A 24,880-nucleotide genomic window follows, 5' to 3' on the forward strand; every position below is an offset into this window, starting at 1 on the left:
TAATTTTAAAATCACAAAGCACATATGAACGCTACATAGAGTAGAAGTACACCGAAATACTGTTTACTTTACTTAGTTTCTTTGAAGTTGTTACCTACATGTGAAAATGTACTAACCCAGTTCCAACACATCGCTGCCATTGAAACATTCCTGCAACCATTGAATGCCAAAAGACACTACTTTAACATTGTGTTTACTGTAGTTATTCAGTAATATTGGCAACTGAAGCCTGTTATTCTAACAACTGTGTGATGAGGTTCCATTAACTGTAATATAAGAAAATATGTCCACATCAAATCATAAAAACAAACAAGCCTTGCATTGCAAACCTAAAACTCCAATTAACTCCTAATTTGTTTTAAAAACGAGAAAACACAATTCAAGGATCTCAAGCTGTGTCAAGTAGTTGGTTTAGTTTTAAAGCTGAAGTTTATAAGCAAAATACTCACCAGGCTTCTGTTTCTCTCTCTTAAAGGGTGTGACTGAGTGCTGTTAGTCAATGCAGGCCACAATAAACAATGATGCAGGACTTATAATAATAATGTTTATACCCTTGGAGATGCACTTCCCTCAACTTCCACTAGAGGCAGACAAGCATGTATACTCTTGTGATTCAATGCAAGGCGAGTACAAGAGAGCATATAGCACATCTTTCAAACTAATAACTATACACAATATTTAAGACCCATAACCCATAGGCCCATAGACAATAATGTTAAATTATCAGCTAAAAATGGTCACAATAAATCACGATTATCTTAAATCATCTTAACTGCCATTGAGACGTCCTAGTTAATAGTATTTTTTGGGGCGTTTTTTTTTTTTGGCCTTTTAAAATGAATACCAGTGTTTTCTCCCACAGTAGAAGGGGCACTGAATTAAAATATATTTATGCCAAGTTTAACGGTCAATTAAATTGGCTTCAAATGATCACAGCAATTATTAAATGTCTCAAAACTATAAATTCTGATTGCTTCGAAGGACTTGGAAATTGATTTTAAAAAGGAACTGACCCCCCACCCTGACTATCGGATACCTGACACCCCTCCCCAGCATCTCTTCAGAAACAAAATCAGAAGTCTACAAAATAAGGAAGTGACCAAAAAGCTCGGTAGCAGTGGCATTGATCCCTTTGAGCTTTAGATGATCATCAGAAACATCACAAAATCAACCCTAAAATATAATCTTTCATTTATAAAATACTTTTAAAAAAATCAATCATGTTAGCAGGTCAGGGTTATACCCAAGGTAACAAAGGGCTAAAATACGCCCCAGTAGGAATATTATATAATGTCATTATCATGATGGAATGACTTGACTATGGGTCAGCTTATATTGCTGCAAAGGGGTTTTCAAGTAATCTGATTACTCGTGGATTTTCGCATTCAAATCGGATCTACATGAAGCATTGTTTTACATCTGCAATGAAACTCAAGCCATCCATTCCAGGCCCTAGATAAAGCAGCCAGAGCGAGCTGCCAGCAGTGTGACTGAACAAGGACCGACACACAAATGCCATGCGTCAGGGCAGAGAATCAGCGTCGCCACGCAGGAATCCCAGGCATGCAGTCGCAATGCACTTCAATTGCTGGTGCAGTCAGAAATATTGTAATTGTGCCAAGCTGAAAATGACAAGATCTTTCCAACTGACATAAGCCCATTTCACGCTGGCACTCCAACCCGGGTTCTGGCTACCCGGGTCACAATCCCGCTTCGTGTAAAACCGTGTACCTGGGTAGTACCCGGGTTGACTCGGGTCCCAGCGACCCACCTCAGGAAGTGGGTCGACACGCTTTGACCCGTGATGAGTGAGACAAAATGCATGACGGCCGTTCGTGAGCAGACGAAATAACAAACAGCCACTGCTGCATGAAGGTTTCACTTCAGCAAGGAATATTTCTGTTTAGCCATATGTTTGTTGATTAAGACAAAGCAGGGATGTAGAAACATTTGCTCGAATCAACATCTGGGCTGACGGTTCAATCCAGAGACGCGTGGATGGAAGTGTCCGTAACAAGCTGCTTCCAGGGCACTGATACGCGCATTGTGTACTTGCGTCTGTCACCCAGGTCAATCCTAGGTAGGTTCGGACCCAGGTAGAGCACGCCAGTGTGAAAGGGGCTTAAGCCTTCAAACCAGCAGATCATATCAAACCCAAAAAGAATGAAATACTGTAGATTCATGTCTTCATTTTCAATAAGTTTTTAACCAGCACTGGGACAAATGTGGATTTTGTATGTTCAAATAGTCTTTAAAAACAAACGATTTTCAATTAGCTGGAAAACAAAAGGAGAATTCATATCATATTATAGTAAATTTCTCAGGAGTAAAATAAACCCCAAATTAAATACAGGCCAGAAAGAGTACGGTAGAATGTATGTTATTTATTTGACACTGTTTATGAATTGGTTTCCTTTGCATTATATTTTTACAGTCGTTTATAAATTCTATTTTATGAACAAATATCAATATGGTCACTTTTGCCACCGAAGACATTTCAGGCAGTGTTTGTTCGTACATGATTTGTTCGAGCACTAGTTTAAGCATAACGTAAAGTACCGCATTAGTGAAATCACCCTGGATTGCGCCAACCATCTATCTAATCCTGGGATTACGCCTTAAAATAAGTGGTTGATATAATCCACATGCTTTCTGTGGTGCTGAAAGACAAAATAAAACTGTGGTTTATTCCGGCAGGGTATACTGTAGCAAATGTAGCTATTTGTCTGCTTGATTTAGGGCCTGATTTGATGAACCTGTACCCCATTCAGAGAGGCTCTGGCTAGGTATAGGTTGATCAAATAAGACCCTTAGTTTTACCTTAAAAATGTATGATAGTGTGAAGTTCTAGATGATTTACACTCTGTTTGAACAAAAAGAAATTGTGCAAAGAGAACATTTGGAAATCATGTGACCCAGAAGGAACAAAGAACATGAGAATTTGTGCTTCTGAATGCATTCCAGCAATGTTTGTTTGAACAGTTTTCCCAGAACCAATTAAAGCATGAAGTATGTTCCTCACATTTAATATGCTGTCCAGTATTACTTCTATCCTATAATGGGATAGACTTAAATGAACATAAATCACCAAATCAAATCATTCAGTCTGTGAAAGATAACTGCCTAGCGCTTCCTTCCAAATAAGCGATGAAGAATGAAAGCTTTAGATTGTATCTTCTAGACATCCATTAAGGAATGAACTTTACATAGGCTCTATTAAATCAGAGGATAGACAGACACATATCTGGCGATAGAAAGTTCTCAGGACACAGGTTTCCCCTCCCACTTCCACACAAAACGCTGCACTGCACACCAACCACAATCGAAACATGCAACTTTAGGGAGAGAGAAAACATAAAAACTTGAGATGAATAGGCTCATTTATATCATCGACATTTCTTACCTGTTTAATATCCTGTTGTGTGTGCTTGTAAAATTATCTATTACTGTTTCAGAGTATTGTTTACCAAGCTTACTAACTGTTCTTTTAAAGCACGGGCACTGCTTTTGAAAAGACTAAAGGATGATGATTCTCGGAAACCGTAATTTCAGCCCCTTTTTATGCTTGAATAGTTAGTAAGTAGTTAGTGTCACCTAACAAAAGCAATGTGCCAATGAAGTACTAGTCTAGCTGCAGGCCTGCCCAGGGTGCTGCTCTTGCTCCTGTGGTATTTCAGGGAGTATCTATGAGGAATGTTTTCAACTCAGCACAGCTAGCAAGCTGTCATGGTAACCAGTAGCTGCCCACTGCCAGGCCTGAACATAGCTGCCAACAATAGGACCGAACTCGGGCAGAATCCCTTTATTAATCAACATTAACTGGATATCAACATGTAGCATTTGTTATTCAACCATTAAATATAACAAGAACAAAGGATATTTACAGTTATTAGGCCTTATTGTTCTGCTACTTATCTGTTTTATTTTCTCTAACAACCCATAAAGCAATAGCTTCAGTTCTTGTGTTACACTTATCAGGACCTCCCACCCCTCGTTTCCATATACTTTCCTATGTGCAGCAAGTGGGATGCTGTTAATTGTAACAAAGGAAGTTAACCTGTATTCTTGTGGCAGGGAAAAATGTTTCACATAAATCTAAATAAAAATAAATAAGAAAAATGTAAAAAGAAAAAAATGACTGAGAATGTTATGAGTTTTACGGAAACAGTCAATGGACTCTATAATTCAAGCTGGACTGTATCTTTTTAACATTTGGAATCCCAATGAAAGTGAATGGCAGATTCCACTTGTCATATAAAACCCCTTCAAAAGCAGCATTGTGTTGATAGGCTTAATAAAAGGGCTAGGTCCCAACAGAAAGCCAAATCCTCATCAAAAATACAAAAATGTTTGACTACTGGAAAAATAAGCACCCTTAAAACAGCAGCATCCAGGGATGGAAACCAGACTATTGCATGGCAATTTTACACCTTCCAGCTACAGTGTATACATAAAGGAAACAAGCTCAGGTGTGTCTTCTTAAACTCAAAGTAAAACCAGGAATGAATCAAGCTACTATGCAATGGGAGTCTTATTTCCATCCTTGAGTTTCCCACCAATCATGTTAAATTGCTTACACAAATGGAATTCCTCAGGTTTACTACCACTGTAGTTTTTCGATGCATTCTACTTCGGCTGTGTTGGCAGTCCAGTTTGTTTACATTTATCAAAGGTTTCAGCCGCTGGTATAAAAGTTGCCTCCCACTTGCCATATAACAAGCTGTTGCTGCTGCTTGCAGCAGTAGGAGGTTATGGGAGTCTTCTGTAAGCTCTTGTGTACAGTAGATCGAGGAAGCCAAAAAACATTTTAAAAACATTTACAGTAACATGAACATAACCACTGTATTTACATGAAAAAAATGTAAGGAGCCTACAGTAACTCTCCATAGCTTGTGCTAAAAATATGTCCACAACAAGTTTCATCACAATTGAATAAGCAGTTCTCTAGAAGTATGTAAAAATGTAAGCTTGGCATACAGGCAAACTGATGGTCTGAGACAGCCTCCATACACTGTACTTCCCATATTATGATACACTCAAAACTAAACAATGTCCTTCACAATTTTCATCAGAATTTTACATGGGGTTCTTTAGACGGATGAAAAAATGCAAGTGTGGCTCATACAGCCCAAAACATTAATGCTATCGATAACCTTTGCTAAAAAATGTCCTTAGGAAGTTTAACCACAACTGGCCAAGTGGCTCGCTAGATGTATGTTCAAATGTAAAGTGGGATTATGAAACACTCCATAACTTTTGTAAAGGAAGCTCCTTAGCAAGTATCATCATAACCGGACAGTTCGTTCTCTAGATGCAAGCCAAAGTATAGACTGTGACATGCGTGCATTGGGGAGGAAAGAAACCCAGCTAACTACCCTGAGATCATTGATGTATTCACTTATTTTTTTAAATCCCAGCCGGCCTTGTTTATTTATTGAACAGTGTGCTCTCTGTGGATGCAGGAGAGTGGGAGGAGAGGCCTTTTGGCTGAAGTACACTGTGTGCCTTGTGGCAGTGAGCTTGCTTTGATTCCACACTCCTGCTAATTTAACTAGGGAATGGAAATGTGTTTTTAATCCATCCTCCCAGCCACCTGTCCACGTATCAGAGGCCTGATTCACATGGAGGGGCCTAGCAGAGCCATGTCCTCAGTTACTGACTGCTCCATAAATAACTGGGATCTTCCACCGAGCTCACCTCCCCCTGCTTCAGAACTGCTGGAACTCTTAACCCTTTCTGCTCAGTCAATGCAAACCTGCTGTAGATTCCAATTGCTAACACTCTCTACTCTGCCATTTCAAGAACACCCTCCAGTCCTAATGCCATTTCAAGAACACCCTCCAGTCCTAATGACAAGTAGTACAGGTCTAAAGCTACTGCGACAGAAGAAAATGGATATAAAACTGTTTATTTCAGAGCTGTCCAAGCTGTTTGGTCATGAGAGCCATACTTCTGTCAAGTAGATTCTTACGAGCCAGACTATCAAACACAATCTGAATAACCCTCTTCAGACTAACATGTAACAGGTTTAGTTTATTAAAACTAAAAATATGACTGAATAATTACTGAAATTGAATTAACTTTGGACTGTACCTGCCGTTACCAAAGACCAGCATTTGTCCTTGTAGTCTTTTCAAACCTATTAACAGCCTTTAATGGGACACCTCTCCTCTAAAATTAAGAGAGCCACATTGTGGAGCCCAATGAGCCACCAAACAGTTAGACAGCACTAACCACCACAGTATTGCAAAAATGTAGGTAGAGATGTTAGAGTCTGTTTAATTTCCTAAACACGTTTGCATGCCTAAATGAACTCTCAGAAATCCCAAAAGATTCCTTTCATAAGAATGCAGTTACTTTATGATCTCCCACTACATTATACAAGTCTACAGCTGTACAACATTAATGTGCATATGAAAAACACTGAGCAAACATTGCATACATAGAATATGTCATAAGGGGCAGTATCACACACACACAAATATCAGACAATCTAAAACACTGCCAACAAGAATTAATTTGAGAACCAAGGCTATGCAAATCAAATACCTAACAGTGCATGCAAGTCTTATTTTCTGGCTGTAGAAATATGTAAAAATGCCAGAGGGGGTCCTAGAAAAAAAGATTCAAAAGGAAGGCATTATTTAGATCTGCCACCATTTAGACCGATTGAAAACCGACCCCAGCGTCCGAAACAATGGTTCCATGAGCAAAAATGCCTTCAATTCTTAACTCAAAATGACGACTGGCATAACTGTCTTAATGATAATAAAGCCAACTTTCTTACAACACAATGTAGATGAAGTGACCAGATGGGCCGGTAGCTTAGCCAGCACAGCTGATGCCTGCTTCCCAGAGCACTCAGGACTGATGACTGGGCTCGCCACGCTTCACTGTTAAACTACACACTTTAAAACTAACACCACCATCCATCAGAGCAGACAAGCCAGGCACAGTGGTGCCCCACAATTAGAAATCTGTTTGCACAAACAGTGAACAAGACAGAGAAGCACACCTCAACCTCCACAGCACAGGAAGAGACACAAATCACATGTGCCACCTCTTACTTGATCTCTGCCTGGTATCTGTCGAGCTTCATTTAAAATACTGAAAAGCTATTTTCTTTGATTTTGGTTGGAAATAGTCAAATTCAAATCCCGTGTAGTGTGAAACCACGTACCTGGGGTGTACATGGTTCACAGCAACCCACCTCAGGATGTGGGTGGCCGCGCTTTGACCCAGGTCGAGCGAGACAAAATGCAAGTCGGAGGTTCGTAAGCCTACAAAATCTTAATACATGTAATCTTTACTGGTTTCCCTTTTATTGTGCTGAAATTTATTTGTTAGCTTACTGTTTCAATGTTTGAAAATATTTCAATTACAAAGCGATTTATTATCCACACTCAATAGGGCTACATTGAGAAATACAAAAAAATATTTAAAAAAATGAAGAAAAAAAAAACAAACAAGAAAATGCAGGGACAGTGATCATGTTTCTATTGCTAATAAAATGTAAGAGTGTTTTTTTAAACCCCAGTAACCATAGTGTATAGCCTAACCCCCCCCCCCCGAAAGCTGTTTTTGGGCGGTGTCTGTCACTATTAATCTTCCTTTCCAATGCAATCATAGCAGCAGACCCTATTAACATTACACAATAGAAACTAACCACGGAACGACAATCAATTCCAAAACGAGCACACAAACAGCAGGCAATAAATCACTGTCTTTCACACACAGGGAATCCACTGACTTGTTTTGTATAAATGTCTTTGGCCAGCAGACGACTTTCTTCAGTACATTTATTCTGTCAAAACAAGCTTCAAAAAAGGGTCTAAAGCAGGCCATCATACGATGTGTAAAGGCGAAAGATACGTACTCAACTGTTATTCCGGAATTCTGTATTTCTGTGAACCTGCTCGTTGCCTTTCCCCAAAGATTACTACATTGTGACTAATGAATGAATCCACCAGTTATCTTAACACCTTATACCTACCAGATTTATTGAATTACATTTAATTGTAGACTTGCAATCATATTGCAATGAACAAAGGGGTGGAGGGGGTGCAGTGCGCCCCATCACTCGGTCAATAGGGAACCAAGAGGGAGTACTTGTATGCTAATAAGGGAACAGTTGGTGGCTCAGGGGGCACAATTATTATTTACAGATCTGGCACTCGGGGTGGGTTGTCATTTTGTTATATTCATACACAATTCCAAAGAGCTAATTATCTGCTCTGAAACAAAATACCTCATTTATAAAAGATCAGATATTGAAGAAAAACTATAAAAGGAGGTGCTTTGAGTTTTCATACAGGATACAGTGTAGAAAAAAAATTGTAGGAGCATTTTGACCTAGTCGCAATGCTTTATGTCAACAGTAATACTGTACACGTCTACGAGAATGATATATTTGGTGCTACATCAGTTTTTCCAGTTGTTCCCAGAAGCAACATTGTCATTGTAGGGATGGACTATATAGACAAGAAAAAGGTTATACGGTATATGCACATATTGATCTTGACACATATGGTGCAACTGTAAAAAAGTGTGCCTTCAGCAAACGAGCTGTTAATCATTCTAAAGCTGCCAGGATGCTCACTGTCTGTTGTGACCGTAGGTCGTGACACCAGAACCCTCGTAGCAGCTGATCAATGGGATACGAAAGCACTCGCAACAATTTAATTAGAATGAGCTTATCTGAAGCCCCCATTGACTAACATTCTCCTGAGATTAGAACACAGCCTGCTTCATTTAAAAGACAATGAACGTTCCTCCTCCTTTCTGCATTCAGAAATGAGAACTGATGGCCGGTTATGGCTCCCATGGTCCAGGTGATGCTCAGCATCTTTCAGTTCCTCTGTGCTGGGGAATCAGACCGCAGGCAATTGGTTAACAGAAGCCCCAACTCTTAGAGGCAGATGGGTTCTCGGGAGAAGGCAAAAAATAAATAAAGAGGCAGGCAATCAATAGACCATGACAGACAATAAATCAATTTGATTGAACCAGAGAGTCCGGAGTGGAGAGATATGCATGTTTCTGCACCGGAGCAGGGAATAAGGCAGCTGTCTCATGAAAACGCTCACTAGGAATCGCAGGCTAATTTGTGAAAACTTAAATAGATAAACGATGATGCGAGAGGTCTGCCCCGTAAAAGAAAAGTACCTAGAAACGGATGCAGTGATTCTTTAGGTCGTACAGTCCTGGGGGATTGCCTGACCAATTGAAACGTAGACATTTATGGTGCTCAACACTGGTCTGCAAGTCTGTGTTCAGGCTTCAATTCAAAGCTTACCATGAGCATCAAGACAAACCAGAAAGACTGATTAACCTAGGACCTACATTTTACTTACTCAACATACTTTTTCCTTTACAATAATTAAGCCAATCCTGACCATGTGCCTCAATTCCCAAACGGAAGTGTGCCATGACTTTCCATGCATAACATCACAACGTGACAGGGATTGAGCAGACATGAAAGTCGGAAAACACCACAATAGCTTCTTTAAATGTGGCAAACATGAATGTTAGCCTGGCAAAGCTGCACTGGGGTTTGCAAGACATGCTGAAACACAATCCAAACTTACTGTAGATAGGATTTCCAAAAAGGGACAATTCTCCAACATTATTTTCATGGCATTAGGAGAAACTTGCTCTCTGACCGGTGAGTGACAGAAGAGCTCCTCTTCCCCATCCCTAGTACTTTAGATGACACCAATATCAACTGACACTGAGTGGTTCAACATGGGTCAACATGGCTATTCAAGCTTTGAAGCATCCTCTGTAAGATAGCTCTCATGTTGGTCTCAACCGTAAACTCCATTGGGACCTCTTACCAGACAAAATTAAAGCACAGCAAATCCCCTTCTGTCACTGCAAGCCAGAGCTGCTTGTTAACTGGAGCACAGTACCTGGTGGAGACAACATCAGTAGTTAACAGCCTCCTCCCACATGTGTGTTAATAACTCTGCTGGGTTTTGGCAGTTTCAAAATGTGTTCCTCCTTCGCAGAGCACAGGAACAAACAACAATCTTGCTCTGTTTTTGTTTTCCTAAAAATCAGACCGTTGCTTTTCCTAATTCTGTTATTCCTTGGTGATTTTCCAATACAGTAGGTCTCCTTTTAGAAACAGCTGGTTGCAGGTGCTTTTCAGCATAAGGATATCACAAGCAGGATTCCTGGTCCCCATGGTGTCAGCTAGTTTCACAGATTTTATGCATTCCTTAATACCAATGGTTTGCCAGCTAGTCACTTAGGAGTTGGAGGCACAATAAAAAGCAGTAAAGATTCCATAGAAAACGCTTAGGTTTGCCATTAGTCTGATATTGATGTATGTGTAGTTTAACAAACTACTTCCATGGAATGACCCATTAGTTGTCTTGAAAGCAACAAACTACTTATCTATTTAAAACTATAATGGAAATGTTTAACATTTATGATGTACTGTATCCTCTAAGTATTGTGTGCAAGTCTGCGAAACATATTTTGTAAAGCTGACATGCTACAGTATTTAAAGTCTACAACTGTCAGAAGTCATTCATTTTTATCACCTCCTAATCCAATTCGGTCTTTAGCTCCTTCATATCAGATATGTCGGACGTCATGAACTGAACTAAAATCGCTTAAGAAATGTATATCTGACACGCTCCACAGCGGGGAGCCGGACCAGCATTAAGTGTGAATTCCTGCATGAGACATTTTGAAAACAGGGATTTTGAGAGTCAAAAACATTGGGCTCAGTACACAAAGATTTCAACAACACTCCCTGCTAACAGGGGGTTTTCATACGCTGTACACACACACACACACACACTCAATCCTAGCGGTGTCCCCTGCAATTCAACACAACAAAAGGTTCCCCGTCAGGACTCATGTGCGGAAAAAGCACTGTACATCCCCCAATTAGCACCCAAGTGCACCGTAGGGCTATAGTTCACTATTATTCAATCCTGGCCCTTTGTTCTCCCCCATTCATCTCTATTTAAATGCCAACTGCTAAACACTGGTTGTTACGCTAAGCTAGCGTGACCTCTTAGCACCTTGATTACCTGTCTGTTCAGCAAAACAAAATGGTTTACTTAGTACACTGCACATGTTAATGAAGTTGTTTTTAATCTGCCTTGGAAACAATGCAGGTTTTTTAGGCCCAATTCACCAAACTTTGAGAACTGTTTTGAGGAAACTGTTTTAGAACCGTTTTTGAAAACGTGCAAAAAACATTGTAGTAAAACAATGGATATAAACTGACACTTCTAAAAAAAAAGTGTTTAGCTAGAGTAACTAAGTATTACTGATGAAATGGGAATACAGGGAGTTGTTATCTCCCCAAGACCTGTCGGTACAGATGTGCAGTGTTGAGTTAAATTGTGTTGAAAACAATTCAACCAAATCACATTACATTACTGGAGCGTTACTCTACTCAAAGGTTTTCCAAACAACACAGACATTACAGAACAGTAAGCACTCTGACATCACAGCTTGAATTTATTTTTCAAAATGAAGGACTATGCTGGCTTGTCATCAAGATTCAGCTCCTTCCAAGACTTCATCAGGACCTGGGCGACATGTAAGAAGTCTTTCTTCATTATAAGGAGAAACAATAATGATGTATTGTGACAATGGAGGAGACAGTGTCAGCAGAGCTAGCAGTAAGGAGATGACTGTCACATGTGACAAATCTACCATTCAATCTTCAATCCGAGATACAGAGATGTCACTTTGGACTTGGAGATGCCATACAGTAGGCTTGGGAAAGTAAAACGGAATCACAGATGACTTAGTGCTGTTGAATGCACAGGGTGTGGGTTACAGAGACTAACCATATATTATAATACATTAACCCCCTAAATTGAAACTCACATCCCAATTGGCTTGTCACATGACCAAAAAAGGTTGCTCTAAAAACACTCTACAGTCATGTGCCCTCTGACAACACCCCACAATAAACAAAATGGTGAACCATCCACAGCGTCTTGCAGTATGTTTACATGGCACGAGTATTCAGAATATTAAGCATTTGGAATACTAGAATATTCCGAATGCTCTGCATACATGCAGGCGGAATTCTCTTATTGCTTTCATATTCCGCGTTTCCATGGTAAAATGGAATATTCTTTTTATGCCATTAACGCATGCGTAGCTTTCTTCCCACTGCAAACCAAGAGTGCTGATTGTAGTAGAATAGTTTATTGTAAAGAGCTTGTGGTGTGGACGTATATTTGTTTTTTTCATATTTTGAGATTGTGTAGATGCTTGTGGTTCTTAAATTCAGCGCAATGTGTTCATGCAGACATGCACGCTTAGAACAAGGAGAGAGATTGAAGATGAGTTGCCCCTATTTAGCCAAGCACAGCAGAACTAGCATGCATTGATATTTGTTTTCTGTATATTCTTTTGTACTTAAATTGTAAGAGCATTTTATACTGTATCTATACAGCATTCCGATACCTACTGGTGAGCAGCACTTTAGATAAATAAACAGATATGTACGTAATGGCTAATATATTATAATGTGATGACATACTAATAGAACTGTTTCCTTCAGACTCCTCAGTCAACTGGTCAGGGTAACTTTCTTCAAACCTGATGTTCACACCATATCGGTGCGAAATAGTGCACCCCTTACATAATAAATACATTTTTCCTTTTTGTTTTGTATTTGCTACTTGCTAGTTATATACAGCGCTACACTTAATAAAACATACACTCTATTATATATTTTTTTTTAATACACTTATCGTCAATTTTGTAATAAGAGTAAAATGTTGTGTGAATAAACACACCTACAAGAAAAGTACAGATGTGGGAGACACTTGCAAAGAGAAATGTACAACATATGCTTGTTTCTTCTAGTTTTAAAATGTTAAACTCCGTGTTTTTTCCATCGTCTCCCCTTACATCGCATGACATGCACATATTAAAAGGCACACTGAAGGGGTGCACTTTCTCATGCTACACCGAGTCAGTGAAGACAAAGGGCGATTACCCAGTATGTCATTCATAAGGTTGAAGTAAGGAAAAATTGATAGATTCACCCCACTTCCGTTCGTTTTTTTTGCTTTATAGTACTGTGCTTTTGAGGATGATTTTTCCGCCATCATTTTAAACACTTCTGCACCTATCCGTTTCTTGCAATCAAGCTGTTTTTTTACAGCAAAACCAAATCCAGGGTGTTCAAAAATGGTGAAATGTACACACACCTACAATGTTGAAGCTTACAGGAATACCTTGGATGGAGAGTTGCTTTCATAGTACTGGAAAGTTCCGGAATTCTGGGAAGTTTGAATTTCAACTGTCTGACAGATTTCTAGAACTGTTGCAGAGTAGTGTTTTTCAGGGGGGAGGAGAAAACAGGACAGCAGGATCCAGGGAAGTGAACCAGGCTGTCCAAGATCATTTCATTTTTGAAGATGTGTGAAATCACAGAAGCCTCTTTTGTTAAATATTACAGCATGAAGCACATTAATAAAAGACTCCTTTGTTTTATTTGTACTTCAAAGGTGCCTTTCATTAGACAATCGCTTTCAATCCATACACATCTTAGAATATCAACACACCAATATTCCAAAAACTTCCATTTTCCTCCAAGACATATTATGACATACCCACTTCAAATGTGACAAGTCTTAGAAAGACTTCTGCCACCAAGAGCTTTGAATAAACTGTGTAAAAGATCTGGAAATAAGATGCCCTGCAAAACCCAATATATTAACCTTAATCTAATTGCTTTTAATTGAGCCTGTAAAATACAGTTCAATCCCCTGATGAATCAGCAGAAAAATCAGACATGAATACATACAGACCAATTAGTAATAATAACTTTTAAATGCACAGCAAAATGTTGCATAAGCAGTTAAATAACATTTAGTGTCCCACAAATCAATTCCTATGTTACAATTAAATCCAATGCTGGTAAGAGACTGATTTACAAGAATGGACACAGAGTCTAATAGAGGATTCCTGGTCATGCTACATTTTCCTACCCTTCATTATCCCCAGTGACAGGGATATAGTGGAGGCGTAAAGAACCTCAAATCCAATCTTGTAAAGGACACTGCTCAGCACATGAGTCGCACATTTTAACATATCCTATGCAAGCAGGTTCTGGTGATCTACATTTTTATGGATACCGATAGATCTCATTTTATATTCAAAACATCAGGTTGAACATGTTTTTCCCTCCTCAGGTTTATGATTTTACTTGCCCTATTTTTGTTTTTGCTGGAGATACAGTGCTGTATATTCTGCCAAATCCTGGTTAAATGGATGGAAAATAAAGACCATTTTAACTTGTAATTCTTAATGAAAGGTCTATAAACCTGGCACAGACTTGCACAAAGACATAGAAAGTGCAGTGTTCAGGCATCCAAATAATTTGAATATTCATTTATTTATTTTTTTACATAAAAAGGTATGATTACAGTACCTGCTGATGTTTCATAATTAAAATCGACAGAGATCTATTTAGGAGTGTAACACTGGAAGAGGATTCATTTCATCAGGCGGAGTTAACCCTTTCTGGACTGGACCTGCTCTCCCATTGCGGAGTGCAGGAGGTCAGTTGGACCGCTTTCCATTCTCAGAGTCGCTGGAGCTGCCTTGCATTGAAACAGATGTCCCCTTGACTCTCATTGAAATCACTGAATAGGAAGGAGATTTGCAATTCTAGGACCGAATTGCAAATTCGCTTTTTTTTTTTTGTTGCTACTTAACAAAAAGTATCCAAACTGTCTGCCAACTTCAAGCCAGTGAATAATACGTGGCTTGGTTGGAAAAAAAAATAAAACACCTGTGATATGTAACACATACTTGTATAACTAGAACCACATTGCTGATTGATTACAGAATACCGTAAAGGCTGCATCTTCCAGTTGAAGTCAGTGACAGCATATCTGACTTTCACAGAGGACTCATAAGAGAATATGGCAATTGCTTCAGTATCCACCACACACATTATTGATGTTTCAATGTTATTGACAAACATTTCTTTCCCCAACTTCTCTGAAGAAATTAGAGTGAGTTATCATTGGAGGAATGCTCATGAATACTTTCTCTCTATTGACAGTGTAATGGCAGTGGTTTCTCTTATCTCTTTGGGAGATGAACTGACTCAAGATTCAAACACTGGGAGTCAATGGCAACACTGTTTTCTGATCATTCTTAAAATGGACCTCATCCAAATGTTTGCAGGGAGTACTATACTTTTGTACTCAGATATCACAGTTATTGTACTAGGCATGTACTATTTAAAACTTGATTATCATTCAAAATAATACCCAAGCCTTGAAACTAACATAATATGGCACCAGTCCAGTCACTGATTGTCCTTCATTTTCCCATGCCCTAGATAGAGATCATGGCATATTTTGTAGAACACAACTGGGGGTTTATTTCTTTTGAAAATATACATCATTCCATGACCCTTGTTTAAATGTCTTGCATGCAGAGCCGTATGAAATCTCCTTAAATCCAAAATTTCAGCATGTAATAAAAATCAAGAACCTTTGCTCTTTGATTTTTAACTGGCTGTTTCAGAGTCACAGGTTTCAAGCCCCTCTTATCCTCAGCATGCCTTTTGCATTCCTAACCCCCAGTGCCTTAGGAAGTTGTATCTTAAGAGAGGCTATCGAATATCGAGCCCCGTCAGATACATTATCCAACTCCGAGTGGAACGCTAGGTGCTAGACAGCTGCATCCGAGAAACTGCCTGGAACCACAGCCAATGGATTCCTGCTGGCTTAGCGTGCCGTAGTCCTCCGAATTAGAGCCAGGCCAAGTTTAAACCACAGATACAAGAACCCACAATGCCAAGACTAGCAGACAGTCTTGATTACTGAAGCATTACTATAAGCTTGATTAAATAAAGTATACCTGTCTTTGCAGTCACCACTGCAGAAATTAACAAGATATATACTCATCCAGTCTTTCTGTAGTTGTAAATGCATTTTGGGTACCACTACATACACATTGGGTAACCAAGATATTTGGTAAGTGTACTTTCTACATATTTTACGGGAAACCCACCAACTTTACTGCTGAACTTTTCAATAATAATAATAATAATAATAATAATAATAATAATAATAATAATAATAATAATAATAATAATACTTCTAAAACAAGAATGGTACCCATATCCGTGATACTGATAATTAGACAATGGCATATTTTCCCCCAGTGTAAATATGGTAATTCCTCTACCGTGAAATTACTTCCATTAAACAAATTATAAAAGACAGTTCAAAGCCGCCAGAACATTCCAGAATAGAGTAAGCTTGTGTTCCTGCAGCTAACTCCACTCAAGTAATGTAAACAAACTGGTATGCCAACAATGCCCGTTTGAGGAAGGAAAAAAGGCTAAATCTATGGAAGAATGTACTAACACACAGGAATCATAGTTCAGTGTAAAATGGACTGTAGGAAACTGCAGCTTTGAAACAATGGCAAATTAAATGGATTGTTTGCAGAACCTGTCTAGTGTATTTTTAACTGCTGTGTTAGTCTAGTACTGCACAACTTTTTAGCTTTTGTTTTGCCACTACATTCCCACATACTGTATCAAACCATCTCTTCCCCACTCTTGATTCACCCGCAGCAGGTTTAAGCACTCTTAAACCATGACCCTATCCCCACAGCAAATGCTGTGCATCTTTCAGGAGTTAGTTGATTTCCGTTGCATTCTTACACAGCGCGTTCTGCAGCGTTGCCCTGAGTAAAGACCTACGAAATGAACATGCACGTTCAACGGCGTTGGCACAAACACCTTCCAAATAGAAACCCCTATTCTGAACAGAACCAAAAACTAATAGAACAAGTATGTTGGCAATTCGGCTGTAAAAAGTATAAAATGTTTGAATGTCATTTATTAAATGTTTAACGAAAATGTACAGGTAATATGAATTGTACTGATTTTCACATTCCTCCAATAGTTTCATCATTTATAGTGTATCGGTATGTTATGACTAGCGGTGTAACACAAATTTCACGATAAAAGTGTATTGCGATATGCTGCTCACACGATGCAACACGGTATGTGTGATGATCCTCATTGATTACTGATTTAAAATAGAATTGTGGCTAAATGTGCAAAAATGCCTGCACACAAAAACCCCAGAAGAATGTGCCAGTGACCATAGGGATTTTGTTGTGGAGCACAGCAAAGGAAAGAAGGTACAACTTAAGTGTGCAAGTACGGTTGAGTTACTACTATACATATTTTGACAGAAAAAAAAAAACAACACACACTCAAGCATTGTGGAAAGTAACCAAAAACACTAATTTCATACAGTATATCAAAAAACAAAAGTCCCCAAAAAAAAAAAAAATGATTTACATAAAACTCGAAAATAGCTAAAAATAAGCACCGAAAAATACAATTAATAAAAAACCCGAAAAACAGTCGCCCTAGGTTTATCATGCAAAGAAAAGTATCAATACACCCATAGTAAACCACTGTAATTGAATACAGTATGAAAATCAGCGTACAATTTACAAATACAGAAAGTAAAACAAAAGAGGAACACTAAATCAGGAAACGAGTATGATATTTAAAACTGTAAATGTCTGTTTGAGCGTTAATTAAAACATAGATTTACAGCCTTAGTTGGCAGCTTAAGAATATGCACCCCCCCTCACTCTGTAAATAAACTGAACATTATTTGCAATAAAAAGGTGCAAGACTGTGACTGAGGCGTCAAGAGCCTCATTTCAAACTGGGTCCACACTTTCTGTGCTGCAGGGCAGCCTCACTCTAGTTGAGCACAGGCTCAAGGCTGACCCAGGAAGTAATAAAGGCACCAGGAATCAAGCAATTCATTGCTGAATCTAATGTTGTAGCTGAAAAATACCACACGTAAATATAATGCTGTGTCTTAAGCACAACGCTGACGGTGCTTCTGTACTTTGGCCAGTAATAAAAGGTAAGGAAGATGGGTTTTAAAATAAACTTACTGAGGGGATGCATATTCCCGACTAGGATATAAAACGGAGACACCCCGAGTTGCCAAATAAGGCTGTAAATGACAACAGGTGAACATAACAATCTTACACATAATTTGTTCCGTTTCTTTGGGAAGTATTTCAGCTGCCAAAAATGTCATAATTCAAAAGCTTTACTGTTTATTTTTAGTGTTTCAGAGCAATTGCTACAAAGTCTACAGTACAGTGGTCTCTGGAACAAGTTACACATGGTTTGTTTGTGCAGGGTGTTCAAGCCCTTTGCCACTGTGTGTACATGCTGAAATTACAGTGTAACAGTATACTCCAATAATAACTCTGCCCAAGCTTAATGAAAATAAATAAACAAGTGCTTACTGTAAAACTGTGGAAATACAATTATTAAAAAAAAAAAAAAAAAAAAAAGAAAGACACAGGTAGCTTTCACAAAGAGGTACCAACTGCAAACATACTTCTGCAATACAAATAGTTCAACAGTACCTCAAATCTGTAAACAATTATAACAAAGATATTACATGATGGTTCCCTGTCCTAATTTGGTGACCCTCCTTAATTCTGGGAGCTGAAATCCCAACAAGGGATGTATGAAAAACCCAAAACAGGCACGTTGGCGACAGGTTAAGCTGTAGCCACCCTTACTAATTAAAAGATTCTGTAACGGTTTACCACTCCCCAATTGAACTGAGCTACCAAAACTTCCCTGGAGGCCTGACTGACCCCAGACCTTGATTTTTGACACACCTGCTTTACAAGATTCCAAATTCCCCATGCACCATCAAAACCATTAGAAGTCACCAGCCAGAATGAAGCTTGGAAAGGGCTCAGTTAGAGGAGTACCCAACCTTTAAATTCAACTTTATGTATGTTTTAGCAGCGTAACTATTACACAATTCTATAGGATTTTAAGAAGTTAAACCACTGCTTTCTTATCACTTCCTGTGCTCAAGATCAGCTCCATGGAACAGCCTCACTCCGACAGGGTCATGTGGCAAGGTGGATGACAAAGGAAGTGATACGGTACCAGGAAGCAGCAGTTTAAAACCTTCTAAATCTACAGTAGTGTAGTGGCAAATTCATATCTACAGCCAAACGTTTTGCATCGCCCTATAGAATTAACTAATTTTGCTTCATAAATTCGAATGAATAATGTTATGTTACATGTACGGAAAACTACAAAGCGGTATGTAATTCAATATGTTAATGAAAAAAACTGGCAAATTGAAAAAAATGTGACATTTCTAAATCTAACATGACATGTTTTTATTTTTAATTCTAGATGATGCAAAAACTTTTGGCCATAGCTGTATACAAGAAATGCAGATTTTAAAGCCTTGTGTATCACTGCTTTAAGACTAAGTCTTTTTTACAGGTATCCAGGCAGATGCACTAAACATTTTTAAAAACGTAGACTGAAGGAACATATAATAATGTAAGCAGAATAATGTAAGTTCATTTTAACTGGCGCTCTCTGGATCATGTTGCCTTTAAATTAAGATATCCGCACAACTCAGAAGCTAAGCAGGTTGGGGCCTGGTCAGTAATCGGATGGGTGACGATTTAGCAAAATGAGCTGTGCTCTAGGAAGTGACTCAAATCACACACCCTTGGGTAAAACAAATAGACAACTCACTGTCTTGGGTGCAGAAACTCTCCTTAAAAAATATTCACCAGGGCACCTATTATATTAAAAGATGTCGGTTTTAAATGAGCTTTGAGCTGCAGCACTGTTTTCTCATATTCTCCGTCTGCCTTAGAACTGTTAATAGGTTTGGTCAATATGGGTTGATGGAATCATACAGATTTGACTCTGTACAGGTTCAGAAATTCAGTCTCCTAATTTGAGATTCTACAACAGGGACATACAGTTTTTATATATTTCAGAACGCATTTAATTTGCAAAACAATTTATTTTGATTTTACACAAAAGTGTGTGCTACTGCTGGCAGGTGTTCCCATTTTTTTGTCCGAACCCTATATTGTATATGCATAGACAGACGGTGCGTAACAGGAATGCATGAGAGTTCCATCAACAATGGCTGCATTTGAAGTGCTGGAAGAATGAATGTAAACAGGAACAAATTGTCAAAAGGCCAGTTCTTGTGTTTGAGTGTGAAAGTAACAATAAGCTCGCTGCCTAGTTAGTTTTACATGTTCACACAGAGTCCTTGGCACAAGCGGGGAAGCTGGCGTGAATGACTGGCAGATGGATTACAAAAACAGGCAGAGAGGCTCTCACTAGCTACTGCCAGGTCTGCATTAAAAGGTCTACTACACTGTACAATAGCAAAAGCATACAAAGTGTAAGGAAGCCCAGAAAAAGGATGGTAAAACCTGGGAACAAGAGGCTTTAAAGTATGCATTACATCATGCAGGTATTTGCAATTTTCCATCCCAAGTATGTTCTCTTTCTCCCTAAAGAAACAGGAAAAATCCAAACCCATGACATTTCAGTATCCAAGTATGAGCGGATAAATGAGTGGCTCAGTTAGCAAGAATTCTCACATGCCACCAAGATCACCAGCACACTGCTGTACCTGCTAGACAACACATGCCATCCTCAACCTGCAGCTGCTCCGTGTACCTTCAGGGGGCCACTTGACCCCCAAGTGAGAAGCTGATGTGCCCCAACCTGGAACACTTCTTGTAAATTAGTTCTGAAGTGTCTGAGTCCGTCCGAGTTCATCCATAGTAGCTTCCCCCTTGCTCAAATCCTGGGAAAGAATAGCTATCGAGGATGTATAAACATATGCCTTGATCGTATTTCACTGTATAATCATAACATTGGGCTTTATATTCATGCAAGGACACGACTGGCAACATGGCAGCTCGAAGGAGGGGAGAGAGGGATAAGGTTGCTGTTGTTACAAGCAAGGTCAGAAAAAGGCTAGACTGAGTGAAATCGAATAGCAGCTATCCACTGGAACTAAACATGGAGAGTGGTGAAACTACAGCACTTCATCTGCTTGAAACAGCTCCCCTGCAAAACAGCACAGTACCTTTACTCTTCAGTGGAGCTGGCTGGGTAAATGCAAGGCTGAAACGTCCTTCGATTTCTTTATTGAACCAACTGAATAGGTCCTCATTTATGACTAAGGTGACTTGCATAAAAGCGCACACCAAGTTCCTGGGAGTTATTCTTGAGCAGTTCCTCACCTCTCACGCAATATCAGCAAGAACTGGTCAAAGATTTATTTTTGGCCATTAATAAAAACACACAGAAAAATAAAAGAAAGACAGAAGACAAAAGCTCAAACTAACACTGCAATATGAGAAGTCACCCAAGCACTGCTTGTCAAAATTCCAGTACACATTATCAAGTGCAATCTTTGTTTTTGTGATTTATAACAAGTGTAGGGAGTCTATATTATAAGAAATGTCATTTTACACAATTTAAGCAGCCAGAAACCCACATATATTCAACCTACAGATTTCTTAAAACTGTACCTTCTCTTCATAAAACCCAACTTAATAGTATTTGCTACATTCTGAAAGACCAATAGGTTGTCCTCTTAATTAAAAGGTGTTTTTTTTTAGTTTTTAACTGCAAACCTTAATTTGTTAACTTGTACCGTTTGGAGACAATGGAATACAGCATGAATGTAAAGGGATCTTTCATTAAATGTTTCTTTCTTTTCAATACCATCAGAAAAAGAACTCCATTTCACTATGTGCAACTCTACCTGTCATCAACGAAGAATCCATCCGCCTTACCTGTGTGTTCACTGAGCTTCAATTCTTAGGATTCAAATCTGCAACAGCCAGTTACTGTAATTAGTTACAATGGTTTCCCACGAAAGCCTGTAAATAAAATAAAAAAATAAAATGTATTACACTCAAATAGGCCAAAATAACTTGTGGTGTACGTTCTAAACACCGACACATGCAAACAAAGCATCACTTAGCAAGGAGGTGGAGTTGAAAACTTTTAGAGAGACCTGCATACCAGGACTGTTTTACAGTATGGTATGAGCTTGTATATAATGGTACAAAGGGTTTACCTAGCCATAGCAAGAGGCTCGCGGACTCCTGTAGCCTTGGGGTCATGACCTTGCTGAATAGGAAAGCCATACAGCCCCATACAGTTGGCTCAAGCAAGCTGTTTTAATATTTCAGAAGAGCTCCCAAGAATGACAAGTGCAATGTGGTTACCTTCCATAACAGAGCCTGAAGTCATTTATTATGCATGACTGCATGTATAGTATGTTTAATAGAATCTGTTACTGTGTGACAGCAGTAAGCCAGAGATTCCAAAGCAGTCAGAGTGGGTTACAACTTCATTTTAAAATTAAGATTTAACAACTAAAAGTAAAATAAATAAATGCATAATTATGGTGTCATCATAAGCTGAAACTTACAGCACAGCTCATGTAAGAGATGGTGTTTTTGTCTTTTACAAGAAGATTGTCAGTCAAGCTCCACCTATGTTAGAAATGTGCTAAAATCTGGACCAGTCCATTCAAACTTACTTTATTCAAGTTACAGTAGAAGTTAAGAACCCTACAGTTATGACTTAACCTAACACACCACAGAAACAGGGCCTACTGTTAAACAAGTGAAGATCAGGTGCTAGGAACTGTACCTGCTAAACAAAGCTCTCATGGCTTATTTTTGATTTCCTTATTCCTCAGGCGACCTTTTATAATACGGCAAATCGCTGAAAATACTGAGACATTAGACCCCTCATTTATGTGTTTGTATTGTAACTTTATACTATATTTTTTAAAAGCTGCAGTGGTTTGCATATTTGGTGTAGCAAGAAGATTTCAAGGGTAGAGGTAGCCTGAGCAATGACAGCTACAGCTGCTGAATAAACCGAAGACCTTACAAAATAGAAACTCTGGATTTCTCACCCAGCTCATTCTTGATTTTTTGGATTCTTGCCACACAGCAACCACCAGCAGAGAGTATACTGCTATTTCATCAAAACCTCTGAAGTGAACCGTTTCACAGGAGCTGTTACCATGAGCCTTCGGGTCAAATGACTAAAAACCCACGCGAAATGTACATAATAAAACATGACAGCCTTCATTTCAAGTAGAATAACTGTTTCGTAAGTCTCAACATAACAAATGTTGCTTCAGATTTCTTAACTCTCAGCTCCCCTAATGGAATTGGAGGCAGTAATCACTGCAGTTTGAAATACCTTGGTATCCTGGCAGCCCATGGCTGTCCTACACTTTTGACAAGGGAGGGTTTCATTTACTGTATTTTGTATACAAATGGAAGCCAAAAGGACCGAGACGGATTATATGGAAATATTGGGGAGGAGCAAAACAAGGAGGCAAGAAGTCTAAGCACTTAAACACCAGGAACAAAGGTAATTTTTATACGCTGCTTAAATTGGCAGGGAATGGCTGGATTAAGTTTGGTTAAAAAAATGTCTGTTCAAATAATTATCACTTCTGCAGCAGCAGATTATATATTATATATACACAGTTGTAATCAAACGTTTACATACCCCAAAGGAAATTTATAATTTCTAGAAATTTCCCAAAAACAATGAATTATAGGAAAAATATTTTGTAGCAAAAGCTTTGCTTTTGTGGAGGAGGAAAGAAAAAAAAAGGTTACAAGAAATAACCTCTTCTAAATGATTAGGATATTTGTCATTGAGCTTTTGGCATGATTCTAGTGATTTCTGACCATTCTTCAATTCAAAATTGTTCCCATTCATTCAAATTCCAAGGACTTCTCTTGTGCACAGCCTTCCTCAACTCGTACCAAAAGATTTTCAATCAAATTTAGATCGGGACTTTGACTAGGCCATTCCAGGACCTTGATTGGCCAATATCTTTCGGTATGCTATGGAATCCATTTTACCATGTATTGGAACTAAATTAGAGGAAAAACAGCACCATAGAAGGGTATTACCACCTCCATGCTTGACAGTAGGTATGGTGTTCTTTTCTTTGTACACCTCACAAGACTTTCTCCAAACGTAACGACTATCGGTGTGACCAAATAGCTTGATTTTTGTTCCATCACACCACAAAACCTTTGGACCACAACTCACATACATAATTCAAATAGCATTTTGCTAACTTTAAGCCATTGTCCTTGTGACATTTTCCTAAGAGTGGCTTTTTCCTTGGCCTGCGACCATTGAGACCTTCACCATGCAATACTCAACCTATGGTTGAAATGGAAACCCCAGGGCCACTTGCAGCCAATTCACTTTGAATATCTTTGGCAGTCAATCTCAGATTGTGATTAACCTACCTCACAATTCTTCTACTTGTTCTTAGTGAAAGAATCTTCTTTCTTCCAGACCAAGGGAGCGTTGTGACAGTACCATGAGTCTTGTACTTCTTGATAATAGAAACAATAGTTGAAATTGGGATACTCAAATGCTTGGAAATCTTCTTGTATCCTTCTCCAGCTTTATGACAATAAATCATTTTCTACCTAAGGTCTTCAGATAGCTCTTTACTTTTTTCCCCATATTGACTTATTGGTAATGACAACAATCATCCAATGCCCAACCCTTTTATACTGTTCACCTACAATCCAGCATTTTTTAGACTTTCCTAGAATAAGGTTCTTGGATTCACTGGAGCCCTTGTGTTTACAGACAACAGTCTGCCTACTGCTTGTATGATCTGAAAGGAATGAGCCACTAATGAACGTGAAAAGGGAGGGAGAAGAGAAGAGTGGAGAGAAAAGCCAAACAATAAGGTATACAAGCTAACATTAAATAGAACTTTAAAATTTGAAAAAGTGTATTTCTTAAAATGCAAACCTGGGTGCATGTACAGTACTTCATAAGTCCTACTTTTTGGGAACCAGGTGGAAAAACTGGGGACATTTGTGGATGGATTGCAATGGCAGAAATGCTAACAGGTTCATGTTCCAACCAGGCACTATAAATACCTCTAGGATTTTGAAACCTTGACATATATATGAAACTTCAGCTCTATGTCTGCCGGCT

The 24,880-nt window shown here is 38.8% G+C and overlaps 1 protein-coding gene across 1 annotated transcript in view; it reads right to left on the reverse strand.

Annotated features, from left to right (window-relative positions):
- Window positions 1-24,880, reverse strand: part of LOC117412133 (plexin-B1-like) — a 124,240-nt gene that overhangs the window by 66,634 nt on the left and 32,726 nt on the right. The window contains exon 2 of the mRNA XM_058988814.1: window positions 21,664-21,750. The gene's annotated coding sequence lies outside the window, so the exon portion shown is untranslated. The remainder of the gene's footprint in view (window positions 1-21,663; window positions 21,751-24,880) is intronic.

The sequence above is a fragment of the Acipenser ruthenus genome, chromosome 16, assembly GCF_902713425.1.
Source record: "Acipenser ruthenus chromosome 16, fAciRut3.2 maternal haplotype, whole genome shotgun sequence".
NCBI classification, from domain to species: Eukaryota; Metazoa; Chordata; class Actinopteri; order Acipenseriformes; family Acipenseridae; genus Acipenser; species Acipenser ruthenus.